The sequence below is a fragment of the Toxorhynchites rutilus genome, chromosome 3 (genome assembly GCF_029784135.1).
Source record: "Toxorhynchites rutilus septentrionalis strain SRP chromosome 3, ASM2978413v1, whole genome shotgun sequence".
Classification (NCBI taxonomy): Eukaryota; Metazoa; Arthropoda; class Insecta; order Diptera; family Culicidae; genus Toxorhynchites; species Toxorhynchites rutilus.
The window spans coordinates 53,341,019-53,366,895 of NC_073746.1; positions in this window are offsets into that span (position 1 = coordinate 53,341,019).

Consider the following 25,877-nt stretch of genomic DNA (forward strand, 5'->3'; position numbering starts at 1 on the left):
GAAATGTAACTCTTATATGTCTGTATTACTTATGTGTTATTATTTTTTGTTCGATTTCTTTGTTTCAAGTATATTTTCCAAAGCATGGAACCGTTTGCATAAATTGTCTCCAGCTCACATGAGCCCAATCCAACAATTTCAATGCTGATCCCAAAATTACTAATATCAAATTGAAGCTAAGAGCAAAGAGGTCCAGATATCAATTTACTCTTCAACAACATCAAGTGTCGGTAAGCACGCTGCTCTGAAAGCGCCAGATGCAAATGATAATAAATTCTCATAACAAAAAACAAAATCTTACGAGACGCGGCATCAACGACAGAGCAGAGAAAAACATATTGTGTTATTTTCGACATGATTCTAAGATTGGAGACGAATCCGGCGAATATTCAAAATCTTAGAAGCTTGTCTCACGAGTGCTTTCGATGGGATATTTTCTTAAGTAGGATGGGGAAAAAACAACGGAATGATTTTTCCCATCCGGTTGTGGAATAATAATTTGCCATATAGAAGCCTTTTTTTTAGGGGAAGAGGAATATTTTCTGGATGGCATCAGCCTGTTTCGACTCAATCTCACTTTTCTCGGGAACAAGAGTGAGGATTTTCGTTGAACAAATGTGGATGAAAAATCGGATTTAGCAAAAACATCTGAAATTGAAATAGAGTGCTGGTTGATCCACAAATAATGGAATGTGTGATTGAAAAAAACTGTATCAGAGATGTTTCATAGGTATATTCCCGAAGTAATTCAATCACGGCCATGCAGCATTCATGTTATGAATTTGAGATTCGACTAGTATGATTATTCCTCGTTCTGAATATGTTGGTGAAAGTTGTTTCATCCATAAAAAAAAAGCTTTCGATCATCGCTAAATGGAGGAAGATATGCATTTATTAATAATTATGTATACACCCAGTTTTTTTCCGGGGGGGATACATACCTCATAAAAACCGCGTTAATTGGAAAATCCACTTAAAAAACCACGTTAATTCGATAATCCGCGTGAAAAAGACCACCGTAATTGGAAAATCCGCGTAAAAAACCATGTCACCTAATGATAGATATAAAATGGGACTATCCTTATGTAAAACGGAAGTAAAAATTTGAATGTTGCTCGCTTCCGAAAACCTGTAGTTTTCTCCTGCAATTTCGTTGGTTACTGGTAGCTATAGTTCGGTTTTCCTCACGAATGAGGTCATCTGCTGTTGCTAGAAGATTCCCTTTTTATTTTGTACACTCTTCTGCGGATGAACGTGCAGTACCACTGTTGGACCGTCCAGAGCATAAGTAGACAGGGAAAGACATTCACGAATCGCTAGCCGTGAAAACCCCGTCCAGTTGTACCGCTCGGTGAGCTTCCCCGATACCCAACACCTAAAATCCACGCAAGAATCGTGTTAAGGTACGGCACTAATTTCCTTCATTATCGCTAAGCTCCGTTACAAGCTCTAATGATTGTAATATGCTCTGAGGGAGTATAAGAGAGAAATGTGAGCTGAGGGAGAATCCGCGTAAAAAAACCGCGTTAATTGGAAAATCCGCGTAAAAAAAACCGCGTTAATTGGAAAATCCGCGCAAGAAAAAACCGCGTTAAATTGAAAATCGTAAAAAAACCACGCAAAAAAAACGCGTAAAAAACCTGAGTGTAATCTCAACAAGAAACAGGTTCATCATCAGATCCTCGCTACGCAACCGCTGATGATTGTGTTCAGCCACAAGGAAACAATTTACATCATTCAAATTATTCACTTTTCTCGGTAAAATGGTAATTAATTTTGAGATAAATTGCTCGCTACACTACTGTTAAAGAATGCAGGCAGTTCGTCTTTCTAGACTTTCCATCATCAACTGCTCACAGTTTTACTTCTCATCACGTAGCTGTTGTCTGGCTGTAATCAAGCACCGCCATTAAATATATCCCGACCAGCTAACGGATATCTTGTCTCCCTCGACAAAGTAATTATAATCCTTACCTTATCGCGTTTTGGTTTTCTTCGTCTCAAAGAAAAACACTTACCTGCCGCATGTCATCAATAGCGCTGAATGTTATTTTAAACACGCTCTGTCGCGGAAGCTGTTACCAGAGGTATCCTCAAGAATATAATTATGCCATTTCACACAAAAATTACCACGTTTTGATCGGCACTTTTTAGGTATCTTCGACGTCAGAACGTATCGTGGCGCCAGTATCGATTCACACCACAGACTAAACACCTCGCTTTTGAGAATATCGTTGTTACAACATAACAGTGGGCGTTTTAACAAATTGGAGCAAATTGAATAATTTATAATAATAAAGTTGTTTTAAACGCGCCAAAAAATATTTTTTTGATGAATGGATTCGCTGTCGCTACGGTCATGTGGAAATTATAGACCAAAGACACTCAAAAACTTTTGTGTTGAGTTGCAATATTTCACTCCGCAAATTGAGTTGCCCATAGGAGGATCCTATGTGACGGGCTTATTTTTCCCGTTCACGACAAACTACACGACTGGGGTAACACGGGGTGTGTTGGACATAGGGGGTGATTTGGACCACCCCTTGATCTCAAAAAGTACGGCTCAACATGGATTCTTTATAATGTCATTTTCTTTTATTATTGAACCGTATGTAACTAACGTAAAAAAACTTTTGTAAAATTCGACAGGTGGAAGGAAACGGTAGCATAAACACAACAGGCACTTTGATTGTCAAAAAATGTGAGTTTTCCGATCGTGATTTTAAGGTTTTTCCCACTGATTAAACAAACTTTTCGTGTATTGTGCAGTAAAGTTCTGTTCGCCTACAGAAGGGGAACAATTTGATGCAGCAAAACTGTAAGTTTGATAACAATAAATAAAATTAATTGCATTTTAATTTTTGTATGTTGTGTAGGGTGACATGGACACCTTTCTGTGGGGTGAATTGGTTTTACATGTTTGAAGCTTTTCTTTGATCTAATTGATTCCAGATGTCACGGAATTACAAAAAGAGGATGGGCAGACAACGTTGGAAGAAGGAGGAGCTTGAAAGAGCAACCAGGCCAACAAGAACGGATTTTCTTTGACCAACAACGAAAGTGTTTCCTCGAACAACAGTGAAAAGATTACTGCAGAATTCGAGATGGTGTCAATCCATTTTTTTCTGGTCTGGAATCTGACCAAGACACCTGGTATCGATCCCAAAACACTGTTACTGATTGTAACATAATCCCAAAATACTTTACTTAACATAAGTATGTTTTGACGTAGGACTACGTCTTTCATTTCTATACCGGGGTGTAAAATCAAAGTTTCGAAAACGAAAGCGTTACGCCGGAGACCGAGATTTTGAGCGTTAATAGCTCCTAAACAACTGAACGAAATGGTATGATAAACACTTCAATCGAAAGATAAAATGTCTACGCGTTCTATACTTGTTATTTTCTGATCCAAAAACTTGTTTCAATAGTCTTAAAATTGCTTTCAAAGCAGGCTATTGAAATCACCAATCGGTATATAAGCGAGCGCCGCTCGGAAATCCACTCAGTTCTAATTGAACAACGATTGGAGCATGTTGTCGCTGTTGTGCTGAAGCTCTTCCTTTTGTTTTTCATGAAAGCGCGAATGAACGGTGTCACCAAGAGCCTGTTTGTGCACCTTAGGCCAGAAGGGAATCCATCAGGAGGAGAGTGATGCCATAAACGGTTCCCCGGAAAGATCTCGAAGCAGCCGCTACACACACACACATACACGCGCGGAATTCTTTCCGTTTGGATGCCATTCAGCATCGAGAAAGATCCGGAAAATAATCTGCCAGTTCCTCTGGGAATTTAAAAATATATTCATGTAACAGAGTTTATTTGAATGTTTTCTATCCATGTAACACTGTGACCAAATATTTTTCAATCAAGTGCTATTAACAGATGGTTATCGAGTTAGCATTAACCACTGGTGAGCTTCCAGTATCGAGGAAAATGTGGTAATATCTAATCGTTACTGAAAATAATCTGCCAGTTCCTCAGATTCAACTTCAAACAAATGATCTCTAAATCAACGATAGTCCTACGTCACCCTTGCGGTTATACCATAGATATAACCCACTTCCTGTTTTTTTCGATGAAACACACACTGGACCAAATCACCCCACAGACGGTCCAAATCACCCCGCATCAAATTTTAATGTCCAAAAATCATCTCTTTTATTTTATTATATATTTAGTAGTTTGAAGCTTGATATAATGATTAAACATTATTGATTGAGAGCAAACAAGTGTAGCTCAGTATACAATGTGACATTTTTTATTTAGACCGTATTAGTTTGGAAATATTAAGCGATTTGCTTAGGTGATCCAAATTCCCCCCTTTTCCCCTACATATCTTTTTTCCACCATCTCTGCCCACGATGTTTGCATAGCGTTACATGGTATTCCCATTACCGAGTTATTCCTTCGGATAATCTGGTTGTAAAGGGTCGGAGTTTTCTAGGAAGAGGAACTGATTTGCGGGAAAAAAAACTGCTACATTGCAGTAAGCATTTTCAAGAGTCATTGACGGCTATTGGAAAATTCTCGCTAATGAAGCGAAATGATACGAAGACATTGATGACCTCGTTCAAGAATGCTCACGATGGGAATTGCGAGGATATTTTGTGAAAAATGAAGTTCGCAAAATTTGTGACCAAGAATGTGATCGAAAATTATAATTGCACTCGCGAAAATTCAAATAGTAAAACGAATACGTAGCAAATGTTTGGTGATCGTAAAATTCATCACTTCTCACTAGCTTCTCCTTGCCGTGGAAGGTTGATGTTGATATTATACCATTATTTTATAGATTAATTGCATCCTTCTTCACTTTAATTACTTTCAAATGACTACATAAATATATTCACGAGTGGTTCCCAGGACACGATCCGAATTATTGAACAGGCTTCTCTCGAAGCTGATTCCTCTCCATTGCAACATGATTTGAATTCAATTTCAAGTTTCAAGTTCTGTAGGATCATACGAACGCATTTCAGCAAATGTTCACACTTCCTCTATACGGCGAACGCTGTTGCACCGGTTGACGCCAGTATTCCGGTAGAGATTAAAAATTCAAACATACTTTTGGGTCCCACGCTTGGATTTGCATTTTTTTTTGTTGTGACGTGGTGCAGTGAATGCACACCGTTCAGCGTGATGGTGAGGTGAGATTCATATCAATGATATGACTGGGGAGAGATGAGAAAAAAAACTTCAGTGTATGCTTTTGTTTGCTTTTCCTGCTAGACTGCAAAAATGTTCAGATGCAGCACCAGATTGGATGCTGCTCCATGTTGCGTTTCAGTAAACCGTTAGCAGTGTTAGGATTTTTTCAACCACTTCAGCTTGGATCCTTCTGTTAAGTTTTTTTTTTAATATTCTTATGACAAAAATTTATTGGATGCAAATTTATTGTTTTAAGGAGAACTTTTTTCAAAAACTTTCCAGATTCCAAATTTCATATTCATTTTCTATATCTTAGGTAAAGGTTCAATCATTGAATCGAGATTCGATTCTAAATTTATTATTAAGCTTTACATTCAAATTGGATAATACAGGCTACAGAATTCAGATTCAAGTTGTACCGAGATTCAATACACTTAATTCGAATTTTCAGTCCTGATTCATATAGTACATTCATATACAAGATTACATATTTCACATTTCAGATAACTTTTTCCGAGCGCAAGTAAACATTGAGGAAAACAAAACTGGTCTTTCGATGAACTAGTAATAGTTTTAGAAGCTTTAGAAGGTTTCCAAATAGTATCAACATGTATCAGCAGCTCAATAAAAAAAAGAAGGAAAAAATGTTCACTCCGATTTTATTCAAACCACTAATAAACATATTAGTTATCAAAAAAAACCGTGTTTTTTTATTTAGCCCATAGGGTACAAAATCCAAATTTTGGACGATCTGAAGAATTGGATATTCTGCCGTTCCTGTTTCATGATTGTTGTCCGTGGTGAAAGTTTCATTATTGTTTAACACAAGACGTTTCAAGACGAGTTTCATCATTCTGCGGATATTCCTCCGATATGTGGGTCTGCTCCGTATGTCGTGTTTGAACCTTTTTTGAAAAAAAACATTTGTTTGTTTTCATAGCATTTTTGTGAATGATTTGGATATTGAGACATTGAAATCAGATGTACCGAATAGTTCTTTGAACGGTTACTTTTGTCCAAAAAATTACATTACAATTAAGCAGATATGATTTCATTATAATTTTCTCTTATTGGAATCATGGGTTGGTTTGAAATCATAATTGTTATATTTTTTCTTCTGGTATTAATGTTGCTATAGTGAGCAGTTCGGTTTTTATGATACAATCTAGTTGGGCTTTCATCGTTAGGATTTCTTTTCATTTATTGAAAATATATTTACGTTAATTATTCTGGTCATTATTGATTAACTGTTGATTCGTTGATTGTCCTAGTGAGTTTGTTAGTGGATATAAATTAGTAATCTTATTGTAACCATGCATTTATTGTTAGTGTGCTTTTTTTATGTCTTTCTTAACATTCCTTCTTCAATCGTTTTATTTTATTTTATGTCTCCTTATTCGATTACAATTTTCAAATGTTTTCTCTATTATGCTGTAAACACTGGTTTCAACGGCTCTTGGTTTAGCTTTTGTTTTTATTTTATATCCTTTATTGATTTAACGAATACGATTTGATACTCTTCGATTTTTAGCGGGGATTCTCGGAATACATTAATGTTTTTTTGTTGTTTTTGTGCTTTCAATATGTTTAGTTTCACTTGTAGAAAGAGTGTCTAAGCGATTCCAATTATTTAATCCGGATTCGTAAAAATATTTTGAATGCAAATTTCATAGGTGAAAATTGTGTAGTTGTTTCGTTATACAACCATTCCATGTCAAACCGATATAGTGGTTCTCAGATTTTTGTCAAAAGTGGTAATTTTGTTTTTTATCGCAATATTAGTTTTTCGAAGAATTCGGTTTTTCGTTTTTGTAATTATTGATTCAGTTAGTTTTTTTTATAGTTTTCTCGGATAAAGATAGAGGTTGCAAAATTTTTTATATTTTTTTCTGGAAAGCTAAAGTATTACTATTTAATTTTAACTTTATTATTAAAAATCAAATTATTCATTTAATAATTTATTCAACTTTAGCATTTAAAAGAGGGATTACCCCCTTCCATTGAGGTACTAAATCAGATATCATGACTATTTTTTGAGCACTTGTGCGGTTCAACATTGGATATATGGTGAAAAAACGTACTTTTCAATGTTTTTCACGCCGTTCTCGATAACTTCAAAATAAAAATTAAAGATAAATACTGCAAGTGCATCTTACTATAGTGTATCGAGAAATATTATTTAAAAAATCGTCAAAAATTGAAGTACTAAAAAAATCTTTTTAAATCTATATATATAAAAATGGAGTGATGTCTGTCTGTCTGTCTGATTCTTATAGACTCGGAAACTACTGAACCGATCGACATGAATATTGGTATGTAGGGGTTTTCGGGGTCGGGGAAGGTTTTCGTGATATTTTGAGACCCCTCCCCCCTCTCTAAGGGGGTGCTGCCATACAAATGAAACACAAATTTCTGCATTACTCGGAAATTAACCAAGCAAACGAAACCAAAGTTGGCATGTGAAAGTTTTAGGGTGCAATAAATGTTTCTATGATGGTTAGACAGTCCTTCCCCCACTCAAAGGGGGGGCTGCCATACAAATGAAACACAAATTTCTGCATTACTCGAGAATTAATCAAGCAAATGAAACCAAATTTGGCATGTGGAGGTTTTAGGATGCAATAAATGTTTCTATGGTGTTAAGATACTCCTTCCCCCTCTCTTAGGGGTGGCTGCCATACAAATAAAACACAAATTTCTGCATTACTCGAAAATTAATCAAGTAAATGGGCGGGACGAAGTTTGCCGGGTTAGCTAGTATATAATATTTTTTTAAATTTTTTTTTTTTTGAAGATTTAGAGATTCACTACTACTCTTATTCGTGTTTAAATGTGTTTTTACCTCTTTTCTAGATATGTGTGATTTCTTTCAGAATTTTAACGGTGTTGCGCGACACAAAAAAATATATATTTGTAAAATTTGGATATTTTTTTTAGAATTTTGAAGCTACTGGTTGAATTTCTACTTAAATATGTTCGTGTGTGGTTTCTGATATTTGTGAAATTTTCTGAAAATCTGATTTTTTTCGCGGCACAAAAATATCCAATAATTAAAAAATCTATTTTGTTCTTTTTTTTTAATATTTTGTTATTATTTTAAAATCTATAATCGTATTGTATTCATGTGATCGTGAAAAATGCCTCCAAATCTGATCCCTATGCGCTATGGAAAATGTTGTATAAGGTATCAAATTAGAAAAGTTAAATAATTTTTTGAATCCCTATATGGTTCACTATAAGAGCTGTAGTCAAAACACGTCAAAAACGTAGTTTTTCTTTTATTCACGCCAAACTCAATAGGCTTGGAAATGAAATTTCGAGAAAATACTCAAAGTACGTCTGTTATGGCGTATCATGGCAAATTAGAAAAAAAATTATAGAAAATAAAATTTTGAAAATTAAACTAATTTTTTGGTATTTCTAAATTTTGGATTTTTTTAGATCTATTGAAACATAATTTCATTTTAATGTACCTGTTTCCGATGTGTGTTTTTTCCGAATTTTAGAGGGTTTTGCGGTGCAATTTTTTAATAGTTTGTAATTTGGGAATTATTAAATTAAGTTTTGAAACACAGTACTGCTGTGTTCATAATTGTTTTTTTTATATTCATGATTTTTTTCATAATGAATCGAGTATTGAACGAACAATTTTAAAGCAATTCAAGAATACAACTATAAAAAATGGATTTTGCGTTGGAAAAAGTATATTGAATCAGATGATAAGTTCCGTTCTGAATCATATTTCGGACAACATCATAGTTCTAATATCTTGAAATGCTTAATGCACTGATGATATAACTATCAAATTAATATCACAATTGCTTCCTTAGAGTAATCCCTTGGTTTCACTATCATTTCACATGGGAACTACATTTTAATTATAACATAATCGGCAGAAATCTTACAACACTACTCATTATCGTTTGTGTTTGACGTTTCCTTAGCGTGAGCACGTAGAATTTACCCGTTCATAAAAAATTGAATTTCTCCCGTGTTTCAACAGTTCTCATCATCGTTACCAGTTTACTGTAATTGCTTGATAAGTGTTTCGCAGTTGACTATAAAATATAATCACGTGTAATGTAATTTTCGTCCAAAAAATTACAAAATATAGTGTCCGAAATTTGAATTCAATCTGTCCGAAATATGATTTAGTGTCCGAAGTTTGATTTTTATTCGCTTCATTTGAGAAGCATTTTATTCGATGACTTTTTTTTATGTTTTCAATCATATTGGTGCCAAAGTAGAAAGTTTAAAAGCATATTGAACTAATTTATTAAAAATATCAACCAAATAATACCTGTGCATAAAGTTTAGATCTGTTTTCTGCATCATATGCCTTAAGCGTCCGAAATATTATTCAGAACGGTAATAAAACTAATATAAATTTACATGATAAATAAAGTATTTTCTTTATGAACACAAATTCCAGGTATAAATTTGATAGAATGTATTACATACTTAGTGAACATAGAGTTTTGAAATCAAAACTCGAAACATAGAATATTTCTAATTGTGATAGTAGAGCGGTGAAAATTGCGTGACAATAAACATTTAAAATACCAAATGTAATAAAATTTGTAAAAAAAATTATACTTAATTATTTTCCACAATCTGACCAAAAAAGTCACTGATAGGGGTACCCACTTGAAGTCAGGCCCGGGCTGCATGGGCATCTCCCAACACAGCTTCCGCATCTTTTCCAAAAGACTGAGGAGAAGTAACAGCTGCTTGCAGTAAATCAATTATTTTAAAATGTTTTCCTAATTTTCACCTTCTTCCGTTTTTTATTGTTATGAAATAGATGATTAATAAAATCGTAAATTTATATCAAATCTGTTCTATTTATAGAATTATCAAATTTCGCGTAAAAAAATTCGAAATACCAAAATAAAATCCACTTTTCGATAGTAATTTTATCATTGTAAGATACTATGATACACTATGAGTATTTTTCCTCTATTTTCTATTTATTGAGAGAGTCGTGAAAAAAAACCATTTTAGCCACAGCTCTTATATTGAACCATATAGGGATTCAGAAAAATGATCTAATTTTCTGATTCGCAACAATATATTTCATAGCGCTGGTGACAAGATTTGGGCCTCTTTTTTACGAATGTACATATACAATACAATAATAGTTTTTAGGAAAATTTTATAAATGCTAGAAAATTACAAAAAATGAAAATAAAAATAAAAATATTAAAAATTGATTAGATATTTTCGTACCACGAGTACCACGTACCTCGAAATATTCTGAAAAAAGATCACCGATATAAACAAATATAATAAACATACAAACAAATAAATTTACATATTTAAATAAAAACTAAATCTGTAATGGGTCTGAAAATACTACAAAAAAAACTAAATTTAGAAATACATTTTTTGTATCGCGCAACACTGTCACAATTCTCAAAAAAAAAAAACGCACATATCCAGAAAAGATGCAGAATCAAATTTAAATATGAATTAGAGTAGTAGTGAATCTCTAAATCCCCCAAAACAATTTTTTAGTACTTAAATTTTTGATGAATTGTTTTTTTTTGATAATATTTCTCGATACATCATTATAAGATGCACTTTCAGTATTTTTTTCAAATTCTTATCGCGAAGGTACCGTGAATGGCGTGCAAAAAGTTGAAAAGTATGTTTTTCCTTTGTTGAACCTCATAGGAGTTAAAAAAAATTATTAAAAGTTCTTATTTAGGATTTAGTCTTATATAATATTTCCTATAGAGCGGGTGATTTGGTTTGGGGGCACTTTTTACTTCCATACCCTTTACCATAATATATCTAGTTTGGATAGATCGAAATGTGCTTTAAGGGGGGACCCCTGTCTGGAAGGTCGAAAAATAATGAATTTTCGTGATTTTTTTCATATGTTAGAAAAAAAGTGAAGTGTTCGGGTTTTCTGGTTATTGTTTAAGGTATATTTGAAGATGTATTACCCATTTTTTGAGTGCACCAATAATGATTATTACGCTTCTGACAGCTGGATGCGTAGATGCTGTCTGTAAATCGGTACCTTTCTGGTGCTATCGGTCCGGAAGCAACGGGGTATCGTAGAACAAATTTCAATGAATATTTTGAAACTTTAGGGCGATATCTAAAGCGTTACATAGGTGTTTCTGAAAATTCGAAAAAAATTCCAAAATGGCGGTCGTTGCTGTTTAAAAGCTCAAAAAACCGAAAAAATAGGGTTCAAAAGACGGTTATGTAACGCTTTAGATAATCAATGTTTACATGCTGATAAAAAAATTCAGCCAAATCGGTTGAGTAGATCCTGAGATATCGATACCACCAGTTAAAGATACAAGGTTTCGAGAAAAACGCGTTTAAAAATTCGTACAGCAATATCATATCCCTTGAGGTAACTTCATACTTTTGGCTGTAACTTTTCCACGTAATCAAATATCGAAAAATCCTTTTAAGACAACATCTCTGAGGGCATAAGCTTCCTAGAAATACAAAAATTAAAATAAAGGTTTTTATCGACCTCCCAAACCGGGATCACCCCTTAATAATCTGTTACTATTGTCTTCCAAAAAAAAGTATTTGGTTAACGTTTGCTGAAAACGACACTATTTTTTTAAATGTTCAATGTATCATTTGCAGGTGTTTTGAGACAAAGTCTTTTAATAAGCAATTTCACACAAAATCAGCATACGGTGGAAGCTACTTAGAATCAAAATTTTCATTTTCAGATGACCAACTTTAACTGATTTTTTATATGGCCGTGTCCACAATTATTGCAAAAAATCATGATTCGGAATCCAAATGTCTGATGATGTCTGAAAACATAATATACGAAATCGTTGTTGGAAAATTATTGAACTGTTCAGGAATAATAACCTTTTAAATAATATAAATATATTTATAAATTTAAACCGATTACAGATAAAATCTTCGGAAAAAAAAATTTAAAATCCTGAAATGTGTCAGCCGATGCTCTTAGTGGAAGGCCACTTCAAACACATTGTAATGAAATTAATAATAAAGAATCATAATTTTTTCAGGTACAGAAATAATTACAGAATTATTTGCAAACAATCCTCGCATTTCAGATGTGCATGGAAACCCTGCTATCCTCAGATTCTAAGACAGTCCATTCAACGGAAGAATTTGACGACTATTTTATTTATTTTTCTTTTTACAGGAAACAGAAAAATAGAACACAAACGAAGTTTTGACAAAGACATAATAACACACTATGTGGAACCTTCTTGTATCGGAAAACAAATAGCAATAATGGTCCCCTAGTGCATACTTCAAACCGTTGAAGAAACATTTAATGAACATTTTGGATTAAAAGAACATGTAACTCTACCAGAAGGACGTTCGAAACGAATACTGACAGAGTGTAAGAGCACTCTCGTACAATCTCGAGTCTTGCGTACAATTTTTGAAGTTGCGTCTAGATCAAAAAGAAGTTGTTTATAGATTAAATAAACAAAATGTGAGCATGTGTCTGCTTAAAATTATAATTTTCATTATCAGATGATCAATTTTATTTTCGTAATTATTGATTGTAGTCGTTTTTATTGTTTTCATGGCTTTGGACTAGAGGGCGCTATATATTTTTCGTATCTTTTCTTGAAATCTATTTTTACATAATATATCATGATGCCAGAGATGCTGTTCTTTTCGTTTTTGAGATATGATTTTTCAAAGTTAACCGGTGGCTAGCTCATTGGCTTCAATCTAATCTGATATGTCGATCATATCATATGCCGTGGGGTTATTTCAACTCGAAATCTATATTGTAGCAACCCTGCTTTCAACGAGACGCAAACGTACATGAGTACAAGTGAATGTTGATAACATTACGTCTGAATAATTGATTGCCGCAGTCGTCAGTGGTGGCTAATGACCCGCCCTGAAAGCAAGAAGTGTACCGAAAACGGCTTCCAGTCAGCCCAATTTCCGTTTACCAAATTAATCTGCCCTGGAGGAAATATCGAACCGTTGTTGGCGGCAACTTAATGCAATCATTGGAGAAATTTGCCTAATTGATCACTGAGGATATCGAACCATCGAGCGGGGATGTATCACGCGAGGAAATCTCGAACCTAGCTAATGAAGCTAAACTTTGGAGAGGTTATTTCCGTTGAGATGTGGCACACATGATTATCAGATAAACACGTTATTCAATTCTGTTTTGTCCGCCAAGTGACGTGGAAATATTTCTGTTTCAGCGTTTTCCACCGTTTTATGAACAGATACGAAAGAAAAAAAAAACAAAAAGGCAATTCAGACCGATGTGAAATATATCCAGCGTCATGTTAGTAGAACAACGAACTTCCATTGCTTTGCTCATCGCGTGATGTGACGGATGAAAATTGAGTTTTCATTATTTAGCAACTTTTGTTCGTCCCACGCATTGCGACACTTTTTTCATCTTCTATTCGATGGTGGTTATTCAATAGAATTTGACATGTTATTTCCTCTGCCTGAATCTTATCCCCATCACTTTATTCCGATGGTCCTATTGTTGGGTACATTTTCGGAATACTGATAACCCTTGAGAACATCGTTTGATTATTGGAGTGGTGAGCGCTTGAGGACACTTTCGATTTGAAATTCTAAATTCTTCACTTTGTTCGCAAGAATTGGCGTAGTGTGAAGTTCTTCTACCCCGTTAGCTTTCAGCTACGAATGAAAGCTTCCATCACAACTGTTTGGTTCAAAATTTTTAGCTAACGTTGTTTTTCCTCCATTTTCTACAATCTCTACGAGCGTTACATTACATGGCTGTAGCGGCGTGGAAATATGGAAAAATAGTGATGACAAGTTTGTTTTTCTATAGAATCCGTATGCAGCAACTGACATGCTAATGTTTGTATCAGGGTTATCAAATTACCTCACACTTGGTTTGGTGACCATACAACGCAAAAAACAACAAAAAACAACGTTCACCAGTGTAGAGGGTGAGTAGCGCTGTTTGTCGCTTTTTTTGTAATGTTTACAATGTTTCAAAACAACTGACCGAAGCTGGGAATTCCAAATTGGGAATCTCCCAGGACAGCTTAATTTCAATATTGATGCTCATTATATCTTTGGGTACATTGTTAGAGTTCAGTCATTGTTTTTCAAGGCAAATGAACTTGAGTGTAATTTTCTTATAAGATTGCTTGAAATAGCTGGCCAATGTTGTTTCCGGGTTATACATTCCAATGAACCTTCGATGAAATTTTATTTTAATTGTTTGTATTTGTCATGAAACTCATTCAATCCATATCCATCCATATTGATAGTGTCAATATAGGTCCCGTTTTGTTCGAGTGGAAGGAAAGCCAATGAATACCCTTTGTGGGATATAATTTGTCACATTTTACATTTCATGTGTCCACATACTCAATTTTCCACTCTTTTGATCGCTTATGATTATGTCACTGGGGCTGCTACCTCATTTGACATCATTTTTACTATATTCCATCAAAGGGGTTAGCATCACAACTAGCCCAGAATGAGTATGTCGGGGTGCCTCATCACAATCATAAACCACAGATACAGCAGCAGCGACTGCGGGACAGGGTTACCATATCTACAGAATAATCTGTTTTTATACAGATTTTTCATCATTTCTAAACCAAAAATATTTAGTTACAGAGTATAATTTTTTGGATGTCAAACAGATTATACAGATTTTTTAAAATAACGTTCCAATATTATTCATGGTAGATGATATTTAATCAAATGAATGAAAGTTATCTCTTTTTGATATTCATATGTTTCATTCACATCGCGATTCATTCGACCTAAGATAAAAAGATGCAAAGATCTACGTTGGACATGAATCGGTTAGCGTTCTTCTTCTTCTTGAATGACACTAACGTTCCTAGAGGAACCGTCTTCGCCGTCTCAGCGTAGTATTACTTGCGTCATTTTTACTAGTACTTAGTTGAGATTTCTATGCCAAATAACACGCCTTGAATGCAATCTGAGTGGCAAGCACTAAGATACGCGCGACCACAGTGCAAGACGGAGGAAATATCTTTGACGAAAAATTCCCCCGACCAGAACGGGAATCGAACCCGAACCCCCGGCATGTTAGGTTTGACGCTAACCACTCGGCCACGGGAGCGGTTAGCGGTTAGCGTTTCAATGAATAAATAGAAAAAAAATTAAAAATTACAAAAAAATTACAAAAGCAATGTACGTAAAAATTAAATTACATTTTGCTTCGAAAGCTCTTGTTGTAAGGATCGCGAATATCTGAAAGAATATTCGATACTTTTCGACGTACGAATACATCTTCTTGGAACATAATACAGCGAAAATTGTTCGTTTTGGGCGCTTGTTTCTCAATTATTTCTTAATTCATTTTCGAGATGTCGATCAATATTACAGTCGATTTGAACAATATTTTTTCGCTGTAGATATTTGTAAAATTTGCAATATAAATTATGCTAAAAAAGTAACGAAATGAGAGCTTCTAATTTCCCATACATTTGAGCTCCCGTGGCCGAGTGGTTAGCGTCACACATTATCATGCCGGGGGTTTGGGTTCCAATTCCCTTCTGACCGGTAGATTTTTCGTCAAAGAAATTTTATCCAACTTGCACTGTGGTCACGCTGTTTTAGAGCTTGCCCCTCCAGAATACATTCAAGGCGTGTTTTTCGGCATAGAAATCTCAACTAAGTACTACAAAATGGCACAAGTAATACCTACATTGAGGAGGCACTGGGAACGTTTGTGCCATGCAAGAAGAAGAAGAAGAAAAAGAAGAAGAATAAGAAGAAGTTGTGTAGATCGCAACACGTTTCTTTATCACGGACTAGGAAATCTGTATAGTCCGTGTTAGGAAAACGTATTGTCTTCTACGCACATGTGGCAGCCGACCAGGTTAGGAATTCATACAATCTGAACACTGAACACTATTCCATTGAGGACAAAGTGTATGCAGCAGAATTGAAATTATTTTGGGCTGTGGGACACAACATCAACTCGATGATATTTTTTTTTTCGAAATAACGCGGATGAAGAGCGAAACACTAAGTGTGTAATGAGGAAAAATTTAGTCCGAAAACAACGTGTAGGATTACTATTCCTAAAAAAAGTATGATAGGATGATTCTACTACTTATGGCTATAGACAGACAAACATATATGGTTTGGTTTTGTGACGAAGATTTCGAGAGGCTTCACCGATCCACATTGCCTATTATTTTGTTGGGTCCATATTGTTCGTTGGTACGACCAATTTTTTTCCCCGATATGGTTAAGTCATCATTTGATATGGAGTTTGAGAATAGAGAGCGTTCAACGTTAGATTGTCAGACTTGTCACCATACGTCACCTACCATTGCAAGAACCGCTAAACCTTCCACCGTATTCGAGTCGCTGCAATCTGGTCAGACTGGACAATCTGGAGCGTCGCACAGTGCGCAAAAAAGAGGCATAATAGCAAATAATTCATGGAATTACGTGTAAGAGATTAAAGTGACTTCTCCTTAACTCGAAAATCCTCAGATATCAAATTCAGCATGGATGTTCGAGTTTATTTGCGCGGATTTTCAAATTAATGCGGGTTTTTACGCGGTTGTTTTTTAAGAGGTACGTTTCCTCCGAATAAAAAAAAAACGCGGTGTATATACTGAATATGTCCACCATGCATTAAGCTATTTTGTGCCATCGGTCGCCTCAGAACGAAAAACGAACTCTCAACTTTGATAACTACGTAATTTGGAATCTGAGCAACACAAATATTTCAATAGACATTGGCAAACTAACGGAGGATTATCTCTAACTCAAGAAAATGCTATTGACTGTTTCATAACATTTGACATTTTCCCGAATTCAGGAAATTCTCACATTTCACATTTGTCACTGGCAGCAAATTTCCGCAAACATAATCATGATAGTGGATATGGGCATACGCAGAAGGAGTCAGACGTAAATTGTTGATTGGCCTATTTGGTCTGGATGATGACGAATCGATTGTCAGACAATTTCTCGTCGCTTTGTCAATCGCTGAGTGGAGGTACGCATGTATACACGTGCCACGTTTTAAGGAGATCGCAAATATCTTCTCTTCGTTTGTTTCATCAAGATGGATGGGATTGATTTGGGTTAATGTTTGTATTGGCTGAACGCAGAGCAAATTGATACGCTGTATGGAAGTTATTTATTTGCAAAGCGATGAAGTGAAATTGAATCAATTGTCTGATTCTTCGTTGCTTTGTTGCGTTGAATGAACATTAGAATGTATAGAATTTTGAATAATATATTTTTTGGATAAGGCCAACTTGACATAATCCTACTACAATTGGTTATCATCATCATTGGTATCAAAATAAAATCAATATTTTAATAACAAAAATGAAATCATTTTCATATGTTGTTGTCAATCGCTGGAACTTGGATGCCGGCATATATTAGGCTGTCAAAAAAGTCCTGCGGTATTTTTTTTTTGAATTTTCATTAGTTCACAATTAGTTACAATCATCTGTTTTAAGTCAAATATGCGCCATTTTGTTCGATGACTTGTTCCCAACGAGATGCCAACTTCATAATACCCCTGTTATAGAAGCTCGCTTCCTTTTCACAGGCCTTTTTTGTGGCTAACTTCTGACTACCTAGCTCGTTCGCCATGGACAAAAACAGGTGGTAGTCACTTGGTGCAAGGTCTGGACTATACGGCGGATGCAAAAGAACCTCCCATCCGAGCTCCCGGAGCTTCTGGCGCGTCACCAAAGAAGTGTGTGGCCTGGCGTTGTCCTGATGGAAGACAATGCGGCCTCTGTTTATCAAAGATGGCCTCTTCTTCATGAGTGCTACCTTCAAGCGGTCCAGTTGTTGGCAGTACAGGTCCGAATTGAGCGTTTGGCCATAGGGAAGCAGCTCATAATAGATTATTCCTTGACAATCCCACCAAACACACAGCAGAACTTTCCTGGCCGTTAATGAGGGCTTGGCCACCGTCTGAGCCGCTTCAGCGGGCTTCGACCACGACCGTTTGCGCTTCACGTTGTCGTAAGTGACCCACATTTCATCGCCAGTCACCATCCGCTTCAGAAACGGGTCGATTTTGTTGCGATTCAGCAGCGATTCACATGCGTCGATACGGTCAAAGATGTTTTTTGCGTCAACGTGTGTGGCACCCATACATCGAGCTTCTTTGTGAATCCAAGTTTCTTCAAATGGTTAATAACGGTTTGATGACTTATCCCCAGCTCTTGGCCGATGCTACGGCTGCTACTATGCCGGTTTTTCTCGGCTAGTTCAGCGATTTTGTCGCAATTTTCGACGACAGGCCTTCCGGAGCGTGACGCATCTTCGACGACCTCTACACCAGAACGAACGGATTTTCTCGTTATTTTGCTCCATATTTGCGACACTATAACTCACGAACGACTTAATCAAACAAAACACTGTCAAGGACTATATTATAGCGTGCAAAAATACCTTTCCAACAAGCTATAGTATGACACGATACAATGAATACAACTAGAACTACGCGCTTACAACGACACCTCGCGGAAATACCGCAGGACTTTTTTGACAGCCTAATATTTTCAGCATAATGTTTTTCTTCCAATTAAATTCCCCCAAATGATCGTCTTATTTCTCACTCTCAGCAAGATCATACACCTTCCAAAATTGCGTTTCGAATAAAGAAAATTCAATCGACATCCCGTTATTTCCGCTCTATGGTAATCGTCTCATTTTTTCAGCCAGGAATTTCTGGTTCAGACATGGACAAGCTGATGTGGTGCCATGAATATTGTAAGGTTCGGGTTGAAGCAACGATGAGAAAACCTACAGAATAGGAAAAGGAAAAAGTTGCTAAATCTTCCATCGTGTCTTTTGCATAACAATTCCAACCTTCCTGTTATCCGCGGCGGAATAGAATATGCCGCAATTATGGCAGGATCTTTTCACACCTTTTTCTACAGCTGGATGAATAAGGCCTTTCGGGTGAATGAAAATTAGGTTTTTTTTATATAACCGAAGTGGCGGAGATTATTCTAGATTCCCAACTTCTAGGGCATTTTATCTTGCCATTACGAAATATAAAAAATCTTCCTTCTTGTATTGTTTAGTTGGACACGGGTTTGCGGTGCTGGAGCAGACTAAAAACGATCTAGAATCTTCAGAAATTGTATACATTATCGGGCCATAAAAGGATTCCAATTGACACGTGTTGAAGAGGTAGGGGTAGTGGGGGCAAAGTGGTCACCTGCTTGTTTGGTAGTATAAATATTGACTATAGATGCCGTATTGATAGTCACCTTATGTTTGAAGAATTTAATGACTTTTGAGTTACCCTGTACTTCAGTAGAGCTGTCGCATGTCAAAATACAAACAAAAACAGAAATTACTCACACGATAGCCATTCGGCCGTAGTTCTGTGCGCATGGTACCTATGAAATTTCTCGTGAAATTTAGTTTATTCAATCTGATATATTGAACAAATCATCAGTTTGAACGATTGTTCACATATTCTAGGAGAGGTGAACAGATATTTTGCTAAATCTCAGCGATTAATTAGCATAGAAATTATTTTGATGTTTGGGGGCAAAGTGGTCATAGGTGAATAACAACTTACAATGTTCTGTTTACTAAAGCTGATATACCTCATCACATTCTGTTCTTGAAGAAAATTCTTTTGTGGCTTTGAGCCTGGATAAACTAAACCAAACCTCATTATGCGGAACATTATGTGTTTATTACTACGTTTTTGTATGCAAGAGAAAATTTAAATTGAGACTTTAGGTGAATAGGTCAAGCTTATTTCATACATGTACCTACTATATCAAATATGATTTGAACAAATTTGGACGAAAAAAAAGCATAAATCTATCCCATTTAGCATGATATGTGCGGGTGACCACTTTGCCCCCATTAGGTGACCACTTTACCTCCAAGCAAAAAAAAAGTTCGATTTTTCACCTTTTTTTCTAATGATGAAAAGTGTACTATTTTGAATTTTTATAGTAAAAGCCGTTTGCTATCTTGAACAACAATGAGTTGAACTATAATATTCTTCGAGAAACGGGAATTGAAGCGGTATGGGGGCGCTGGAAATGGGCATATTCCACTTTGCCCCCACTTCCCCTATAATAGACTATAAAGCGCTTTATGTGTATAAAATTCCGTTGTTACGACGATGTTTCGAACACAACCATAATTTTTACTCTTGAGAACGCGTAATTGTGAAGTCATCAACTTTCATTTCAACTGTAGCAACATTTATTCGAAGAGCTTCTGACTGTAATAGAGATTGTGGCTCATCTCATGAGATTTCGTTCGATCGATCTTTGTGAATGAAGCTTTCCTCCTCTTTCACTTGCATCAGATTTAGACTCTGCATGTCCTGATTCAATACACCAAACAAGCGCCCGACGAAAAGGCGCCAAATTGAGAGGAGTAAGACATGCAACACCGTGAATCCAGATGAAATGCGAAGAACATTGCACTGAAGGCCGAGTAAACATTTCATCACATCGACGTTTTTACTGGCAGTTATTCGTAACTATCTCATAAATGAAATGTACAGATGCAGTTCATCATGATTGGCTTAGAAACATAAACTCTTTATCTTCTTCGCATTCAGCGCGTGAAGTTACGATTGATGTTCCAATAAATCTCGCCCAAGATCCTATCCGATATATTCTCTAATATCCTTACAGCCGAAGCAAGATTGCGGATCCCGTTTGACCCTGTGGGCGAAGCTTACATATATCTCCCAATTTATTCCCACTCCCTAAATGCCGCTATCTTTGCCGAACAAATGATTGCACCAAAATAGATGGCCTTGTTGAGAGAAAGCAATTTTATCGTCCGACACAAACTTGACGATGATTTATGTTTCGGAGTCACTCTGGCTAGGCCTCACTCAATCATAGTTTTGCATGGAATCGTTGTGCTCCCTGTGAGCCGGTCGGGATTAAAAGGGTGAATCGTGAAATATTTCTTGTTTTCGCACAGATCCCCGTCATCATTCTATACTTTTCCTAGTTTCTTCACTATCTCCCATATTTACTAACACATTTAGTGTCTCTTAACGCAGCTGTTTGGAATGGTAGAAAAATATGTGAAATTCGGAGAATATATAATTTGTTGGACCGAAGAAAAAGTCATATGAATCATAGAAAATAACTAGATTCGCACCCGGGACAACGAACAACACACAATGAACATGATGATAGCTATAACGTGTCGTAAAAAGGTATTAGTTCGAGCTTTCCCTTTTTTGCTGACATGGATGTGATGCTATTTAGCATGAAAATATATGAGAGACGTCCGTATCACTACAGGCTATCACACAGATAGGGCGCGTGCTCGATGACGTGTTGTACAGGATAATAATCTTATTTCGAGATTTGGTTATTGGGTATTAGAACTGTGTAACTGTGAATCTGAATGTGATAGAAGTTTGAATCAAACGAAACACCAAACTGTCCAAAGGGGCAGATTTTAATGCTTACCATACGAATGCTAACCAAAACGGAAAAGTATTCCAAAAGCTCCAAACTTGTTTCTCACTGTCTTATTAAAGTACCAAAAGCTCCTGGAGCTCCCACAAGGACGAGAAGGGCCAGTGGCGAAAAGCAAAATAAATTCTAAGGAGCCGTCCCTTTCACGACAGAGAAAAATGACTAAATAATGCCCGGCAGGCATTAAGATATTGGGACGAATCTTCAGAGCAAACTTCCAACAACAGGAAACGAGAAAAGAAATTTAAGCCATCCTGTGGTCTGACGTGGCGGTGCAGTTCTCTGGCTAAACCGAAATAAATTTCACAAAATTGGCTGGATGCGATGAAATAGTTCAAAATTTGAAGATTTAGAGTATTCAGCGAACTGAAATGAGTTGGTGCCAATAGTGCTCAATTTTCTTAAAAAAAAATTCATCGTAATCAAGTGGCTGATGACATGCTTGAACAATCAAATTCTGAACCCACGTTCAGCATACATATAATTTCTCTCCAGATATGGCCCCGTGTGCCTTTTTCCTATTTCCGAAACTCAAATTATCGAAGACTTAAAGATAATAAGCAAATTATCCGATTTGATAGCATTGCAAAATATTAGACCCGCTTTTTTTAAAAAATTTTTCATGAGGGTGCTTATTCCCATTTTAGGGTGGTCAATATTTGTTCGCCTTTTTTGTTTTAAATTCACAACTTTTGAAATACTGGACCGATTTTGATAATCGACATACCGTCCTGAATCATATTCCGGACGCTTAAAGCATATGATGCAGAAAACAGATCTAAACTTTATGCACAGGTATTATTTGGTTGATATTTTTAATAAATTAGTTCAATATGCTTTTAAGATTTCTACTTTGGTATCTGTTTGATTGAAAACATAAAAAAAAACATCGAACAAAATGCTTTTCAAATGAAGCGAATGGGAATCAAACTTCGGACACTAAATTAAATTTCGGACAGGTTGAATTCAAATTTCGGACACTTTATTTTGTAATTTTTTGGACGACAATTACATTACACTTGATTATATTTTATAGTCAACTGCGAAAAACTTACCAAGCAATCACAGTAAACTATTAACGATGATGTGAACTGATGAAACACGGGAGAAATTTAAATATTTATGAAGGGGTAAATTCTACGTGCTCACGCTAAGGAGATGTCACACATAAACGATAGTGAGTAGTGTTGTAAGATTTCTGCCGATTATGTTATAATTCAAATGTAGCTCTCATGTGAAATGGCAGTGAAACCAAGGGATTACTCTAAAGAAGCAATTGTGATATTAATTTGATAGTTATATCATCAGTGCATTAAGCATTTCAAGATAATAGAACAAAAAAAATGTGAAAGTGTCCGAAATATGATGTTGTCCGAAATATGATTCAGAACGATATCGAATTGAAGCCAATGACCAAGTATTCTTTGAAAAAAGTATTACACTCAGAATGTATTTATCCCAATTGAAATCGAATTATTTTCTTAAACCTAAACTCGATGCGGTGTTTACGAAACTCATTTGCATTTGCCAACAAATGTTGTTTATATATCGATCACTAAAATCGACATACAGCTGAACATCTTCAAATAGATGCAATAAAAATGATTCGCCAAATGTGTGCATAAGCGCAAAACTCGAGAACGGAACGTTCGATTTGAACTGTCTTTATTTTGTTATGTGCATCCAAGCCCTAGCAAAAGATACGGTGAGAAAGTGGATTTTTTTAGGAAATATTTTTAAGGAAAATTTGAAATTTGGATAAAATAAATTCCAATATGTTCTGCAGTGACATTGTAGATTAATCATTAACCATATTTATCCAGCTTTTGTTAAAATTGAGAAAAAAATAGTTTGCGACAAAGTGAAGAATGTGTAACAGTGTCGAATGCCTAATCTTAACACCACTTGGCTTAAATTTGTTATGCATTGGCCTGGCAATAATTCATTTTTTTATTCAGTATTTGCATGAGGGTTAGAAAAATAATCATTATAAGAAAATGATTTTCCAATTCATAACTGTCGTTTTTTCTAGCCATTTGAAGACATATCACCAGAGTTTTCTCGTGTTTCGCGTTTCGTCTGTTACGGATGGGTTACGAAATAACTCGTATTTTTTACACTTGATTGTTAAATCCTTGGTCTGTCAAGAATCTAACAAGGCCTACCGATGGCCTGCCTTCGTCTCATCCACACCGAAGCAATCGATCTCATTCGTGGTATCCGAATGAAAGATGCGTACAATTTTGTCCCAAAACGTGCACTTAAAATTTGTTAATATGATTGTTGTTTTCGATTAGCTCCCATTTTTTGTGCGCACAATCTCGATCAATTAGTGTTACTTCAATCTTGAATTTGTTTAGTAAAGTTTCCCGTCTATATGAACAAATCAACAATGATTGAGGTATTGGAAAACAATATAACATGAGGTGGTGAGATACCATGATTGAAAAAAAGGGTGAAAAAATAGAGTTTTCGCATAAACCGCTCAGGCGAAATCTCGATCAGGATTAGCATGAAATTATCTCTGTTAGGTTTATTTTGATAAAACTTATCACTAAAGTATTTACAATTGCATTATTTCAGCCTTGTAAATCGCAGATAATTTTTTCATAATTTCCTGATAAATTGGGCAAAGTTGGGAAACGACATTTAATATTGATAGCATCTCAGCTCTAGAAAATGAATCGAATTAATTACTCAGCCACCAATTATGCATACAATCCTTCTCCATTTGATTTTGCTCTGAAATCACCAGGTTCTTGACCGAAATTCGACCCAGAAAAACTCCTCTTTATTAAAAGTCAGTTATCTGATGGCGGAGACAAACAAGAAATAAATGTGCTTCTAGTGAGTAAATAATTTCGCTCTCAACAGCTGTGTTCGAGTTCAGAAGAAGACAAGTCAAGCCTTCTGCAGTACACTGAGAATGTAACGATTACCATCACAGCGTTGGCAATATCCCTATAACCTCCGCCAGCAGTGACACATAGTGTGTCATTTATCTTGTTTACCAGCTCGGCCATCGGACCGGGAGAGATGCACAGGAAGACATAATTTCACAGCACCAGCATGAATATGGAGGAAAAGCGCTCCCAGACCTATTCGGAGGCGAATAGATTTTCTATTCACTTCTTCGAAGATGGTTTGGCCGATGCACTTGCATGTTCCTCAAGTACGATAAACGTGCAGTCACTCGACGAATTGAAGCTCATTTTGATGAGCCGTTGCAACTACAAGTGCACTATATTTTATGAACAGCAAATGAACTCGGCAACATTACAACTTTATTTGATTGTCTTTTCTGTTGACTAGAAATTAATGGAATTCGTAACAAAACAGGAGATTCTTACAATGATGTCTCCAAATGAAAATTTATTTTACAACAAACATAGAATATAAAGGAGGATTCATTTGTTTTTCGACAATATAGAAATGCTGTCTCATTGAATCTATGGAATGATTTGCTCACTTGTTGGAAATATCGGCCGTATAATAGAGACTCGAAGCTCTTCAAAGAGCAACGAATGGTTTATTGATATCACTTCTTCACAGAACCCCCATCTGCTCGTTAACATTCTGTGCGATGTAATTGAGATGCAATCGATTTCCTGCTTGTCGTAGACGTGAACTCTTTGACTCTTCAGCCCAGGAAGCTATCTCGTCGAGGGCAGAGGAAAAAGCCCTCACAATTGCTATTCAATGTAGTAGATCCTTGTGTCAGCTAACAATACAAACCCAAGTGCTTCGTGCTCGTGAGGATTGGTTTTGCATTAACCGCTATCCTGCAGGTTTTTTTCCGCACACTCCAATATCCGTAGGGAGAATACCGAAAAAGCTTTCTACTCTGCCTCTGCTGGCTTACCGATTGCGCTCTGTTCCCTTTAAGCCCACACTACCATGATGGTTGTCCTTTGTGACGGTCGCATTGCTGAGTAAATATGAATATAAATCATCATCGCCTTTTTTTTGTTACATACTTAAACTGCAAAAGAAATTCCGTGCGCCTCGCCCGGGCATGCGGTCGTATCGCTCGCAGTGCTATCTGTTCAGTATTCATCCTTTCGGGAATTCGTTTCGTTCGTTTCCTGTTTTTGCACAATCCCCATCTCTAGATAAAAGGTATTTGCATAGAGATTAACTGAGGTAGGGAATAAAACGTTTACAGATATATAGCCGAAGAAGAATTCAAATCGAAAAACAATTCGATTCTGCACTTTGACGGGAAACATCGAGGGGCTTTCAATCAGTCAGAGCTTTCCCCAGTCAAACTTTTGTTTTTCA